The sequence below is a fragment of the Odocoileus virginianus genome, chromosome 4 (genome assembly GCF_023699985.2).
Source record: "Odocoileus virginianus isolate 20LAN1187 ecotype Illinois chromosome 4, Ovbor_1.2, whole genome shotgun sequence".
Lineage (NCBI taxonomy): Eukaryota > Metazoa > Chordata > Mammalia > Artiodactyla > Cervidae > Odocoileus > Odocoileus virginianus.
The window spans coordinates 3030774-3044488 of NC_069677.1; the positions used below are offsets into that span (position 1 = coordinate 3030774).

The 13715-nt window shown below is 41.0% G+C and overlaps 1 non-coding gene across 1 annotated transcript; it reads right to left on the bottom strand.

The window, feature by feature from the left end:
• Nucleotides 1-747: 747 nt before the first annotated feature.
• Nucleotides 748-851, bottom strand: LOC139034888 (U6 spliceosomal RNA). The gene has a single exon (XR_011487466.1). It is a non-coding gene; the product is annotated as a U6 spliceosomal RNA (small nuclear RNA).
• Between the last annotated feature and the right edge of the window lie 12864 nt (nt 852-13715).

The following is a 13715-nucleotide window of genomic DNA, read 5'->3' on the forward strand; positions in this document are numbered from 1 at the left end:
CTCAGCTGGTGAAGAATTCGCCTGCAATGTGGGAGACCTGGGTTTGATCTCTGGGTTGGGAAGATCCCGTGGAGGAGGGAATGGCAACGCACTCCAGACAAGAGTCTGGAGGATCCCGTGGACAGAAGAGCCTGGCAGGCTGTAGTCCATGGGGTTGCAAAGAGTCAGACATTACTGAGTGACTAACCACATAGCACAGCACAGCATGATCATGTTAACTTCTGCTGCTTCTTCATTTAGGTCTAGATCAGTGATTCTCACCCTGGTCTGCACATTGCAATCACCTGAGAAGCTTTATTAAAAACACAAATCCCTGGATCCTACTTTCAGAGATTTTGATTTGGTGTGTAGCCTCGGTGAATCTAAGGTGCAACCAAGATTGAAAGCTATTGGCCCAGAGCAACTCTGAAATCTAAAATGTCAAAGGGGAGGCAAGATAAAATATTGACTACCAGCACAGCTTCTGTAGACAAATTGCCTAGCTTTAAATTCCAGCTCTGCTGCTTAGTATCTGTGTGATCACAGGCAAGTAAATTTCTCTGTGACTCAGATTTCCTCATCTGTATATTGGGGGCCATAACCATGATAATGGTTCTTAAGGTTATTATATGAATTCATGAAAGTGTTAGTTGCTCAGTCATGTCCAACTCTTTGCAACTCCATGGACTGTAGACACCAGATTCCTCTATCCATGGGATTCTCCAGGCAAGAATATTGAAGGGGGTTGCTATGTCCTTCTTTTTTTTTTTTAATATGGAACGCTTCACGAATTTGCGTGTCATCCTTGCGCAGGGGCCATGCTAATCTCTGTATCGTTCCAATTTTAGTATATGTGCTGCTGAAGCGAGCACTGCTATGTCCTTCTCTAGGACTCTTCCCAACCCAGGGATGGAACCCAAGTCTTTCACATTGCAGGCAGATTCTTCACCATTTGAGCTACCCAGGAAGCCCATATGGATTCAATAAATTAATAGTAAACAATATTTAGATCACAGTGTTACATAAATGTAAATACACCCGCTCACTGAGCATTTTTTCTCCTATCTCTTTTAGTTTCTCCCTCTCCAACACTCTGAACTCTGGCTTTTTGCAGAGTCCATCATTCTGGAGGTAGTTTTGCTTTCCTCCAGAAGTCTGTGTACTAGACTCCATGGTCCATCACCTAGTCCTTCTAAAATGAAAATCTCCTTTGGCTCCTGAAATACTGTTTCATTCTTATTCTCCTTTGATAATCTTTTCCAGTATTCTCTGCCACTCTCCCTGATTTTGTAGCCCTGTTGACATTCTGAAGAAGCAAACCACCCATCGAGTCATTTTTTAATTCTCCTTTTCTACTCCTTACTTGGACTATTGATGGCTACTGAGAAAAAAGGTGTCATTACAAGTTCATAGTCTGCAATCCTACTTTAGTTCTCCATACCATCTGATTTTTCTCATGCATTGATTCTTCTATTTCTCACACTGTGAGAAACTTCTCCCTCCATAAACTGTTTATTGGATTTCTTTTCCATATAAGAAAACAACTTTCCCTCCTATTGCATGAAAGGTTATAGGCTGTCAACTGCAGGCTTTCTCACCTTCCTACAAATGGACCAACTGATGCACGTAGCCTTACCTCCTTTCCTTTGAGTCTCAAAGAAAAGTTGTATATACTTCCTGCACAAAGGGATTCCAAACATCAATGTTCTTGGTCTTTCTCATTCCTTCTCTGCTTTTCTCTCACTCTCTGTGCCTCTCTCTGTCTCTCTCGTGTGTTTCAACTTTTTCATGTCCTTTATTTAGATTCTTAACATATAACATATTTAAGCCTCTCATGAAAAAATCCTTCTCTAAAATCCTTTTCTCTAAAAACCACAGTTTATTTGTCCATCACTTCATAGACAAGTTACTCAAAAGAATGTTGTACACTTACCTTCTTTCCTGTCTCAGATTCTTTCAGTCTCATCCTCAGTTCAGTCCCTCGGTCACGTCCAACTCTTCATGACCCCATGGACTGCAGCACGCCAGGCAGCCCTGTCCATCACCAACTCCTGGAGTTTACCCAAACTCATGTTTATTGAGATGGTGATGCCATCCAACGACCTCATCCTCTGTTGTCCCCTTCTCCTCCCACTTTCAATCTTTCCCAGCATCAGAGTCTTTTCCAATGAGTCAGTTCTTCCCATCAGGTGACCGAAGTATTGGAGTTTCAGCTTCAGCATCAGTCCTTCCAATGAATATTCAGGACTGATTTCCTTTAAGATGGACTGATTAGATCTCCTTGCAGTCCAAGGGACTCTCAAGAGTCTTCTCCAACACCACAGTTCAAAAGCATCAATTCTTTGGTGCTCAACTTTCTTTATAGTCCAACTCTCACATCCATACATGACTACTGGAAAAACCACAGGTTTGACTAGACAGACCTTTGTTAGCAAAGTAATGTCTCTGCTTTTTAATATGCTGTCTAGATTGGTCATAACTTTTCTTCCAAGGAACAAGTATTTTTTAATTTCATGGCTGCAATCACCATCTGCAGTGATTTTGGAGCCCACCAAAATAAAGTCTGTCAATGTTTCCACTGTTTCCCATCTATTTGCCATGAAGCGATTGGATTGGATGCCATGATCTAAGTTTTCTGAATCTTGAGCTTTAAGTCAACTTTTTCACTCTCCTGTTTCACTTTCATCAAGAGGCTCTTCTGTTCCTCTTTGCTTTCTACCATAAGGGTGGTGTCATCTGCATATCTGAGGTTATTGATATTTCTCTTGGCAATCTTGATTCCAGCTTGTGCTTCATCCAGCCCAGCATTTTTCATGATGTACTCTGCATATAAATTAAATTAGCAGGGTGACAATATCTGGTCTTGATGTACTCCTTTCCCTATTTTGAACTGGAAACAAGGGAAAGCCAATAGACCATTCAGGTATGACCTAAATCAAATCCCTTACGATTATACAGCGGAAGTGAGAAATAGATTTAAGGGACTATATCTGATAGAGAGAGTGCCTGATGAAGTATGGGTGGAGGTTTGTGACATTATGCAGGAGAGAGGGAACAAGACCATCCCCAAGAAAAATAAATGTAAAAGAAAAAAAATGGCTGTCTGAGGAGGCTTTACAAATAGCCATGAAAAGAAAAGAAGTGAAAATTATATGCAAAAGGAAAGGAAAGGAAAGGAAAGGAAAATTCCTTTCCTTATAAGCAAAGGAAAATTATATCCATTTAAATGTGGAGTTCCAAAAAATAGCAAGGAGAGATAAGAAAACCTTCCTCAGAGATCAGTTCAAAGAAATAGAGGGAAACAATAGAATGGGAAAGACTAGAGACCTCTTCAAGAAAATTAGAGATACCAAGGGAACATTTTGTACAAAAATGGGCTCAATAAAGGACAGAAATGGTATGCACCTAACAGAAGCAGAAGATATTAAGAAGAGGTGGCAAGAATACACAGAAGAACTATACAAAAAAGATCTTCACGACTCAGAAAACCATTATGCTATGATCACTCACCTAGAGCCAGACATCCTGGAATGTGAAGTCAAGCAGGCCTTAGGAATCATCACTACAAACAAAGCTAGTGGAGGTGATGAAATTCCAGTTGAGCTTTTTCCAATCCTAAAAGATGATGCTGTGAAAGTACTGCACTCAATATGCCAGCAAATTTGGAAAACTCAGCAGTGGCCACAGGACTGGAAAGGGTCAGTTTTCATTCCAATCCCAAAGAAAGGCAATGCCAAAGAATGGTCAAACTACCACACAATTGCACTCATCTCACATGCTAGTAAAGTAATGCTCAAAATTCTCCAAGCCAGGCTTCAATAATGCATGAACCGTGAACTTCCTGATGTTCAAGGTGGATTTAGAAAAGGCAGAGGAACCAGATATGAAATTGCTAACATCTGCTTGATCATTGAAAAAGCAAGAGAATTCCAGAAAAAAATGTATTTTGGCTTGATTGACTTTGCCAAAGCCTTTGACTGTGTGGATCACCACAAAGTGTGGAAAATTCTGAAAGAGATGGAAATACCAGACCACTTGACCTGCCTCTTGAGAAACCTGTATGCAGGTCAGGAAGCAACAGTTAGAACTGGACATGGAACAACAGACTGGTTCCAAATAGGAAAAGAAGTACATCAAGGCTGTATATTGTCACCCTGCTTATTTAATTTATATGCAGAGTACATCATGAAAAATGCCAGGCTGTATGAAGCACAAGCTAGAATCAAAATTGCCAGGAGAAATATCAATAACCCTCAGATATGTATGCAGATGATACCACCCTAATGGCAGAAAGTAAAGAAGAACTAAAAAGCCTCTTGATGAAAGTGAAAGAGGAGAGTGAGAAATTTGGCTTAAAGCTCAACATTCAGAAAGCTAAGTTCATGGCATCTGGTCCAATCACTTTATGGCAAATAGATGGGAAACAATGGAAATCATGGTAGACTTTATTTTTCAGGGCTCCAAAATCACTGCAGATGGTGACTACAGCCATGAAATTAAAAGACACTTGCTCCTTGGAAGAAAAGTTGTGACCAGTGTAGACAGCATATTAAAAAGCACTGACATTACTTTGCTGACAAAGGTCCACCTAGTCAAAGCTATGTTTTTTCCGGTAATCATGTATAGATGTGAGAATTGGACTATAAAGAAAGCTGAGCACCAAAGAATTGATGTTTTTGAACTGTGGTGTTGGACAAGACCCTTGAGAGTCCCTTGGACTTCAAGGAGATCCAATCACTCCATCCTAAAGGAAATCAGTCCTAAATATTCATTGGGAGGACTGATATTAAAGCTAAAACTCCAATACTTTGGCTACCTGATGGGAAGAACTGACTCATTGGAAAAGACTCTGATGCTGGGTAAGATTGAAGGCAGGAGGAGAAGGGGACAACAGAGGATGAGATGGTTGGATGGCATCACTGACTCAATGGGCATGAGTTTGAGTAAACTCTAGGAGTTGGTGATGGACACAGCTGCCTGGCGTGCTGCAGTCCATGGGGTCACAAAGAATTGGACACGACTGAGCAACTGAATTGACTGACTAAAACATACCCCATCTCAATTTTTTTAGACATAGCTGTCTAATAGAACTTTCTCATTGAATGGCCTAAGGAACCTCTGAAATTGATCTCATTGACTTTTCCTCAATCTTGTTTTCCTTCAGGTTTTACTGATTTTAGGAATTAGTGAATGATAATTTAGTAAATGACTTCCAACACAGAAATCTAAGACTCACTCTGGATATCACTCTCACTTTCATTTCATACTCTAGATGAGTTTTTAAACCCAGTTGCTGTTATTTCTATAACTTCTCTTGTCTCCCCTCCTTACTATTGTTTTAACTACTATTGTATTAACTCAGCATTTGATCTTTTATTGGAGATTGATAACTATTGTATTGATTGTATTAACTCAGAATTGTATTGTATTAACTACTATTGTATTAACTCAGAATTTGATCTTTTATTGGAGAACTTTACTTTAATTGTCTTTTAACTTGCTTCTTCCATTACAGCCTTTATAAGAGAATTTTTCCAAAAGTTATGTAGAAGGAAATGAATGTCTATATATTTTAAAGTGGATATTAAACTTGTTTTGTCTTAATATCTATACCATTATAAAGAGTGATTTGACCCATTCTGTGAGAGACGGTAAGACTATTTTATTTCCGAGGAAGCAGAGATCAAGCAGTTAAACACAACCTCTCCAGGCAATTCTGATGCAAGTTAAAGTCTGAGAAATACTGGCCTAGAATAATGTCTGCCAAATAGTAGGTGTTGAATAATCATTTGTTGAGAAAAGGATGAATGTTTGTACAAAGAGATAAAAGCAACCTCAAGGTTGAGGTTGCTGGGTTGCTATGGAAGGCACTGTGGAAGCTTCCAGGAACCTTACTGATTCAGAATTCTCTCTACATAATCCTTTTCTTTCTGATAGAGGGACTCAGGTTGCCCACAACTAAGACCTGAACCCTTTGGTGTTCTGGCTGTCAAAGAGTGGAATATCTCTTCATGTGTACCAAGAACTTTTCTTTAGAATCAAAACTCCCAGAGCAGTCCCTGAACATCAGTCAGGAAAGTTTCAGGAAGCTTTATTTTGGGAGTGGCTGTCAATAGTCTGAACTGGGTCAGTAAGGGACAAACACATGCAGGCACCATTTGTGATAGTGTTAACATATGTGTCTGATCTCAGCTTAAATTATGTCACAGGCATCATAGCACATGTGCACTGGCTCTAAGCATTTTTCTCATTTTGATTCTGATGCAGTCTGTATAAGATGCTCCAGTTTGTTGATTCTAATTCATTTCCTCTAGAGCATCATGAAATATGATCCACAAATTCATCTGTCTTTGATTCAGCTTTCTTAAAAAAAAAGTATGACCCCATTTCTAAGGGGAGAGCTCTGGTCAGCATAGTAAATATAGTCAGAGATAAAAGTTCTATTTGCAATTACAAATAATCCCCTCCATTACTCTTAAGAGAAGTCTCCCCCTTGTTTCTGAAAAGAATAATTATTGAAAATTGAGGTTTGGGGCAAGTGCTTTTCTAGAGCTAGTGAGAAAGTTATGTAACCCTTAACTAGGGAATACCACTATGATGCTTCAAGAATACCAGGCACATGAGCCCCCAAAATGCTGAAGGCACATGGAATAATGTCACAGAGGCTCCCTCCCACACCCTTTGTTGACATTATTAGTATCTCCAAACTGATTAACCCTTCAATCTTTGTTCTTAATGCCTAAGCAGTGGTGAGCAGGAGAGCTGCGTGAGTTACTCTCCTGAATGCCTGTGAAGTTAATAAAATGGGTTCTGCAAGTACTGTGATGCTGGAGGTCTGGTTCAGACAGCACTAGCTAAGGGAGCCTCAGACACAGGAAGTGTTAATTAGGTCCACCTGAGACTGATGCTCACTCTCTGTGTAAAGTCCTGCCTGGGAACTGTGTAAAGTTCTCAGTGAACTTTACATTTTAAACTCAGCCTGCTAAAAACTGAACACTCTCCCCAAAGTTATAAATATTGGTTGGAGGGTGGCATGGTAGGTAGGGGCAAATGAAGTGTGGCTACTTCCTGCAAAGAGTTGCCCCATTCACCCATCCTCAGGAGCTGATGTAGAGGAAAATAGCAGTAGCTGAACCCCTTGAACATAGCTGTCTGGACTTTCTGGGAGTCAGCGGCTGGTGTACTTGGCTAAGGCTATCAGACAGTTGCTGAGGCAAGTGGATCCCAGTAGCCCACTGAGAGGGAACTCAACTCATTCTCACTGACATGGTCTAGAACACCCACAGGGGGATGGTAATAAGGAAGGTAGGTTCCCTAGGCCCATTATCTCAGGGGATGAAGGGAGAATAGGGGCAGAGCTTGAGCCCTTCCTGGAAAATTTCAGAGGAAATCCAGGTTAGGCTGTCTTTTGAGCTTTAATTTCTCCCAGAACTGCTGGGGACTCTGAGTGGAGAAGACTGGGCAGAGAGAGCAACTAGTCTTTCTTAGCGAGTTACAAGAGCTCATTGTATTCAAACTGCTCCATGAAAAAAACAAATTTATCCTGAAGGATAATCTTACTCAGGCCTGTTGGGCCAGAATTTCTTGAAATGAGTTGTGGGTGGTCAGTGGTTGGAGTCAGTGAGTTGTAGCCAGAACTTGAAAGCCAGTAGGGAGCCTCACTATCGACTCTAACTAACCAGTTTAGAATGCTAGGCCCACACTCTCAGAAGCATGCCACTTCTTGTTCACACTCTGTGTTTAGATGCCTACAGAGAATCAAGGGCACACTGTGATAAGTTACTCTTTTCTAGGAGTCATATCTCCTAGACTCCTCGAGCTAAGCTTCAAGAACTTTGATTTCAGGGACTTTCCAATATCCAAGTAGTGGAAAGAAATTGAGAAAGGAACTTTAAGCCAAGAGTAATGTTTTCTCTCACCATGATTGAAATGTGGAATGTGTTCAGGATAAGAACACAAACAGAATTGAATGACCCTGACCATTTGAAAAAGATCCAGAAATAGTTCATTGTATGAAGTTAAGGATTTGAGAGTTAATAAATAAAAGAGTTGCCAAATGGTGGCTTAACCTTTGAATCTATGCAATCCTTTTGTTTCCCACAATGATGGTGAGTAAGAAAGCCATTCTGAGAAACTGATCCTATGACTCTCACAAAGTCTTCAAATGTGAAATTCAAACCCATACACAACACTCAACACAAAGATATGTAAGATAGAGTTCTGTCTGGATCTGCTTCATCTTTGAAGAACCACTCACACTTATGAAGCCTTTCTCATGCTCCCCTTTCTCCAGATATAGCAGTTACTATTGCAAATGTAACTGGCTTCACTGGCTCAAAGAACATGAGTTTGAGCAGGTTTCGGGAGACGGTGAAGAACAGGGAAGTCCAGCATGCTGCAGTCCGAGGGGCTACAAAGAGTCAGACATGGCTGTGTGACTGAACAGCAACAGTTGCATATGTACATCTCCTTATGCAAGAATATTGTTCTACTCATTTTACTCTGTGTTCAGAGGACTAGCATAGTCCCAGGGTTTCAGGGCATACACAAAAGTATTGAATGAATGAAAGAATAATAAAAAAGCAACTGAAGCACAAGGATATATAGTGCCTTAACCAACAGTATTTTGCAGAGCCACAACCCGGATTGGAAATTAAATGTAAAAATCTTAATCCCAGCTCTCTTCAAAATCCCATCACAAATTCTGTCACATGAATCCTTCTTTGCTTTGTTTTGCATTGAATATCTACAGCTATATTTAAAGTGAACGCCTGGTGAGTGGGTGGGTGGTGGTATTCACTCTTATTTAGTGAAATGTGAATATGTCAGAATTATAGAAAATAGAAAATGGTGTATGCAAAGCTGTCAGTCCTCATGCCTTTTTTTTTTTTTTTTAATCTGAGATGGTGCCGAGTTGGTTCAAACTTAATATTCACATCCACTTTATCACATCAAATATGATCATTAGCAAACAGTATTCGATGGTAGCTATTTCCTGACTGACAATAACCATCCGGTAGAACCCACTTTCCCATATGCCTGGGGCTGATACAATTCAGATAGTGTGGAAAATAGTAGGAGGAAGGAAGTAATTAAAAATGAAGGGGACGCTGGGGCCAGGGGGTAGGTACCAATTTTATCTCACACAAGAATATCTCTATACCTATTCTCTGAAAGTTATGGGTGGGGACAGAAATGCTATTTTTAAAACTGTCTCATATCCTCAAGTTGGCATGCAGTCCTGCCCATAGGATGAGTGTCAGGAAACCCTGAGGGTGGGCACAGTGTTTAAAATAAACTCAGTCTGTAGCCTAAGAAAACAGGAAGAAATTATCTCTAGATGCTGTGTATGTAGAGGAAGCTGGAAAAGGGGATTGTGGTAAAATTATAAATTCAGTGCCCCGAGAAATATTTTATAAGTGTTTTTTACCCCCAACCATTGTAAACAGAACTTCTCTCTCACCAGCAATATCTTCACCATGCAGAGCAGAGGGTTGGGACAGTTGAGTGGGAGGGAGGCTGGCTGGCAGGGTTCCTAAGCATTGCAGAGTTTTCTGAAGCAGCAGCATCACCCAGAAAGCCAGAGAGAAAGTGTTCAGCAATAATTTGTGAACCCCAAGGATGCAAAGTAAGGAGGACTGCATTCTTAATTTCAGAAATAGCCTGTTGCAAAAATTGACTGGTTATTCATTGAATTCCTGTGCTGTTCTTTCTGACTCAGCATTTAACTAGATTACATTATCCATTGTTCCCCTGTTCTCAGTTGTTCAGTCGTGTCTGACTCTTTGCTACCTCCTGGACTGTAGCCCATTTTCCAGGGAAGAATACTGGAGTGTGTTGCCATTTCCTACTCCAACCCTTCCCCTGCCTCTGGTTAAATGGAGCCATGTGGTAAGTTCAGGCTAGTGAAATATGGGCCAAAGTGATTGATACCATTGGCCAGGCCTGGCTCATCATCCACTACTATCTCTTTCCTCTTTCACAGCCTGAGCAGAGAGTAATCTGAGCCTTTAGAGGAGGGAAGTACCCCCAAACAGATAGGGCCTGTGTGTGTACATGATCTACTCATGAATTGGCCAACCAAAGAGAATGTACACCCCCCACCCCCCATAGCCAGCCATTTTAATTTCATATGTCATTTGATGAAGCCACTGAGATTTGGGAGTTTATCCTTTGTAGGAGAGATATAGCTACAGCTTCCAAGTCTTTCACAAAAATGACTCAAATGGTCTCACATACCATGGCCTCTCATGTTCTCTGTCACTCTCAGGAGCACTTTCTTGACATCTCCCCTCCTGTTTTGGGCATGCAAGCAAACTGTTCATTCAGAATGTCAAAAATTCACTTGTGGCTAGAATAGTAATGAAATCTAAATAGCCAAGAAATCAACAGAGCAATTCTTCAGATAAAAGCTTTAAAGAATTGAGGGGACATGATGAGCAAATCTTTTAGTCATCTTGGCATTCTTCTTTTCATTGATGCACCCATGTAATTTCAACTAAAGTGCCAGGTCTCCATGGTTCCTGAAAGCTGTGGGGTTTAACTAGAATTTAAACAGCTTTGGTTTCTCAATTTAAAGCTGAGATGTTGAAGTGAAGTTATTAAACAAATAGAAAAATAATCTGTATATCTGGAGTATAATCATATAAGATTGGAATTTGGATAAAGACTGGGAGACACATAAAATAGGGAACCTGGTGAGCAAAGTATTTCCTCAAGGTCCTGTTGCATATGTGAGTTTTAATCTAGATATACAGTCCTCTTATTTACCTGAGGGATGACTACTCAGGCAAGGGCAAGAGCAACCTTGCATTCTGTCTGTCACTCAGTCTCATTTGTCTGTTGCTTCTACTCAAGGATAAAAAGGAAATTCTTTCTTTAATAAAGACTCTCTCCTGGTTCATTGCATTTCCTTACTGTTCTACTTCCCCATGGGCACTTGGGCCTTGTAGTAAATATAAAAATAAGAGCAGACCTACTTATGATTACATGTCTTTTAATTTCATGGCTGCAGTCACCATCTGCAGTGATTTTGGAGCCCAAGAAACTAAACCAATCAATCCTAAAGGAAATCAACATTGAATGTTCATTGCAAGGACTGATGCTGAAGCTCCAATACTTTGGCCACCTGATGCAAAGAACTAACTCCTTAGAAAAGACCCTTATGCTGGAAAAGATTGAAGGCAGGAGAAAGAGGGGATGACAGAGGATGAGATGATTGGATGGCATCACTGACTCAATGGACATGAGTTTGAGCAAGCTCTGGGAGTTGGTGAAGGACAAGGAAGCCTGCGTGCTACAGTCCATGGAGTCACAAAGAGTTGGACATGACTGAGAGACTGAAGAACAACAACTTATGATTTAAAAGTGAAGGAAACAGGTATAGTTGCCCAAGGAAACCAGAATGCCCAGCTTCAGGAACATACCATCTATGTGTTCCCTACAGGATGGTTGGGGCAAAAGGGAAGGGAATCAGTCTACTCATCTTTGCCTGGGGCAGCCAGTGAACTGTTAGGGATAAAAAAGCAAACCATTGGTGCCTCTAGCCTGTCTGATTTTCAGGGAGACTCCTCTGAATGTCCTCGGAGTCCTGAGACTCCTCTGAGTGACCCAAAGCACAGGACACCATGATCACGGTCAGCAACTGCTAGGTCATGCCTTTGACCTGCACCACTTTGTTCCTTTGATGTCTTTTTTTGAACTTTCTTTTGGATTAGAAACCTCCATCCCCATATATACATCTTTTGACTGTTGCTTTCTAGCAGGTTCCCAGACAATTACTTTTCTCTCCATTTCAGAGAGACCCTAGACAATAGTGCTAACCCAAAATGGAGGAAGGATCCCTGAGTGATAGTAAAGAAATAGTCCCAAGAAAATGTCCCATCATAAACTATAGTATGATTTACAAGTACATTCACTTCCTGTAAAAACTGCTGCCTACTGATGTTAAATTCAGTTGTTTGCTATATTTGAGGTAAAGGAATAATGAGCATACCTGGCATGGGTTACCATCTTCCAGAAGCCCTAGGAGGCATTGTGAGCTTCTGCCAGTTCTTTTGCTTCTGCCTCCTGTCATGAAATGGCCCATCGCACTCAGAGATTTCTTCTTTAGCTTGGGTCCAGGAATAAAACAATACATGGAATAGGGCCAAATGAATCAAGCAGGGACACAGAGTCTACAGTCAAACTGCAGCCACCAATTATAATGTGCTCTGTTACTGAAAGCCACTAAGATTTGGGGGTCATCTGTGAATGATGCAAAGCTGACGAATATACCACCTAATCAGGAACCCTAGGAGTGAATTTTGATAATGAGAGGAAAAATGTATTGAATTAAACTCCTATATGTTTTTTAGTTATTTATTTGTAATTTTGTTATATGCAAATCCTTCCTCATTTCAATACCCTAGTATATTCATTAGCTCTTGAAACAGAAGGGCTATAATGATGTAGATAGGCAAGAACCTGGGTCCTCATATGGGGTAGAATTCAAAGTAACCAGCTTGAGACTTCTCCAGAAAGCTGGGATGGGGTGAACATCCACCAACCCTATTTACTGTAAGCCATTACAGTGAAAGAGAAGTGTGAAGAAGCTGGTTTAAAGCTCAACATTCAGAAAACTAAGATAATGGCATCTGTTCCCATCACTTCATGGCAAAAAGATGGAGAAACATTAGAAACAGTGGCAGACTTTTTTTGGGGGGGAGGGGGGCTCCAAAATCAGTGCAGATGGTGACCACAGCCATGAAATAAAAAGACGCTTACTCCTTGGAAGAAAAGTTGTGACCAGCCTAGACAGCATATTAAAAAGCAGAGACATTACTTTGCCAACAAAGGTCCATCTAGTCAAGGCTATGGTTTTTCCAGTAGTCATGTATGGATGTGAGAGTTGGACTATAAAGAAAGCTGAGCACCGAAGAGTTGATGCTTTTGAACTGTGGTGTTGGAGAAGACTCTTGAGAGTCCCTTTGACTGCAAGGAGATCCAACCAGTCCATCCTAAAGGAAATCAGTCCTGAATGTTCATTGGAAAGACTGATGTTGAAGCTGAAACTCCAATACTTTGGCCACTTGATGCGAAGAGCTGACTCATTTGAAAAGACCCTGATGCTGGGAAAGATTGAAAGTGGGAGGAGAAGGGGATGACAGAGGATGAGATGGTTGGATGGCATCACTGACTCAATGGACATGAGTTTGAGTAAACTCCGGAACCTGGTGATAGACAGGGAGGCCTGGCATGCTGCAGTCCACGGTGTTGCAAAGAGTTGGACACAACCGAGCGACTGAAATGACTGAACTGAGCACATTACAGGTAGAATGTGGCAGCTTTAGTATATGTGCTCAGTTGCCTAGTCATGTCTGACTCTTTGCAACCCTATGGACTGTAGCCCACCAGGCTCCTCTGTCCATGGAATTCTACAGGCACGCATACTGGAGTGAGTTGCCATGCCCTCTTCCAGGGGATCTTCTTGACCCAGGGATTGAACCCAGATCTCCTGCGTCTCCTGCATTGGCAGGCAGGTTCTTTACCACTGAGCCACCTGTGAAGCAGCTTTAGTATATTTCTTTGTAATAGCTACTTAAAGTTGGCTTTTCTTTTATCTTTACCCTATTTTACTCCCATATCTTCTAGTTACAGTTTCTTAGCAACTTCATTTTGGAAGGAAATGTGTTCTTTCAAGCTTGCACTGCAACCTGAAGATGCTTGCCATTGACCTCTAGATTTCCTGAGAAGCT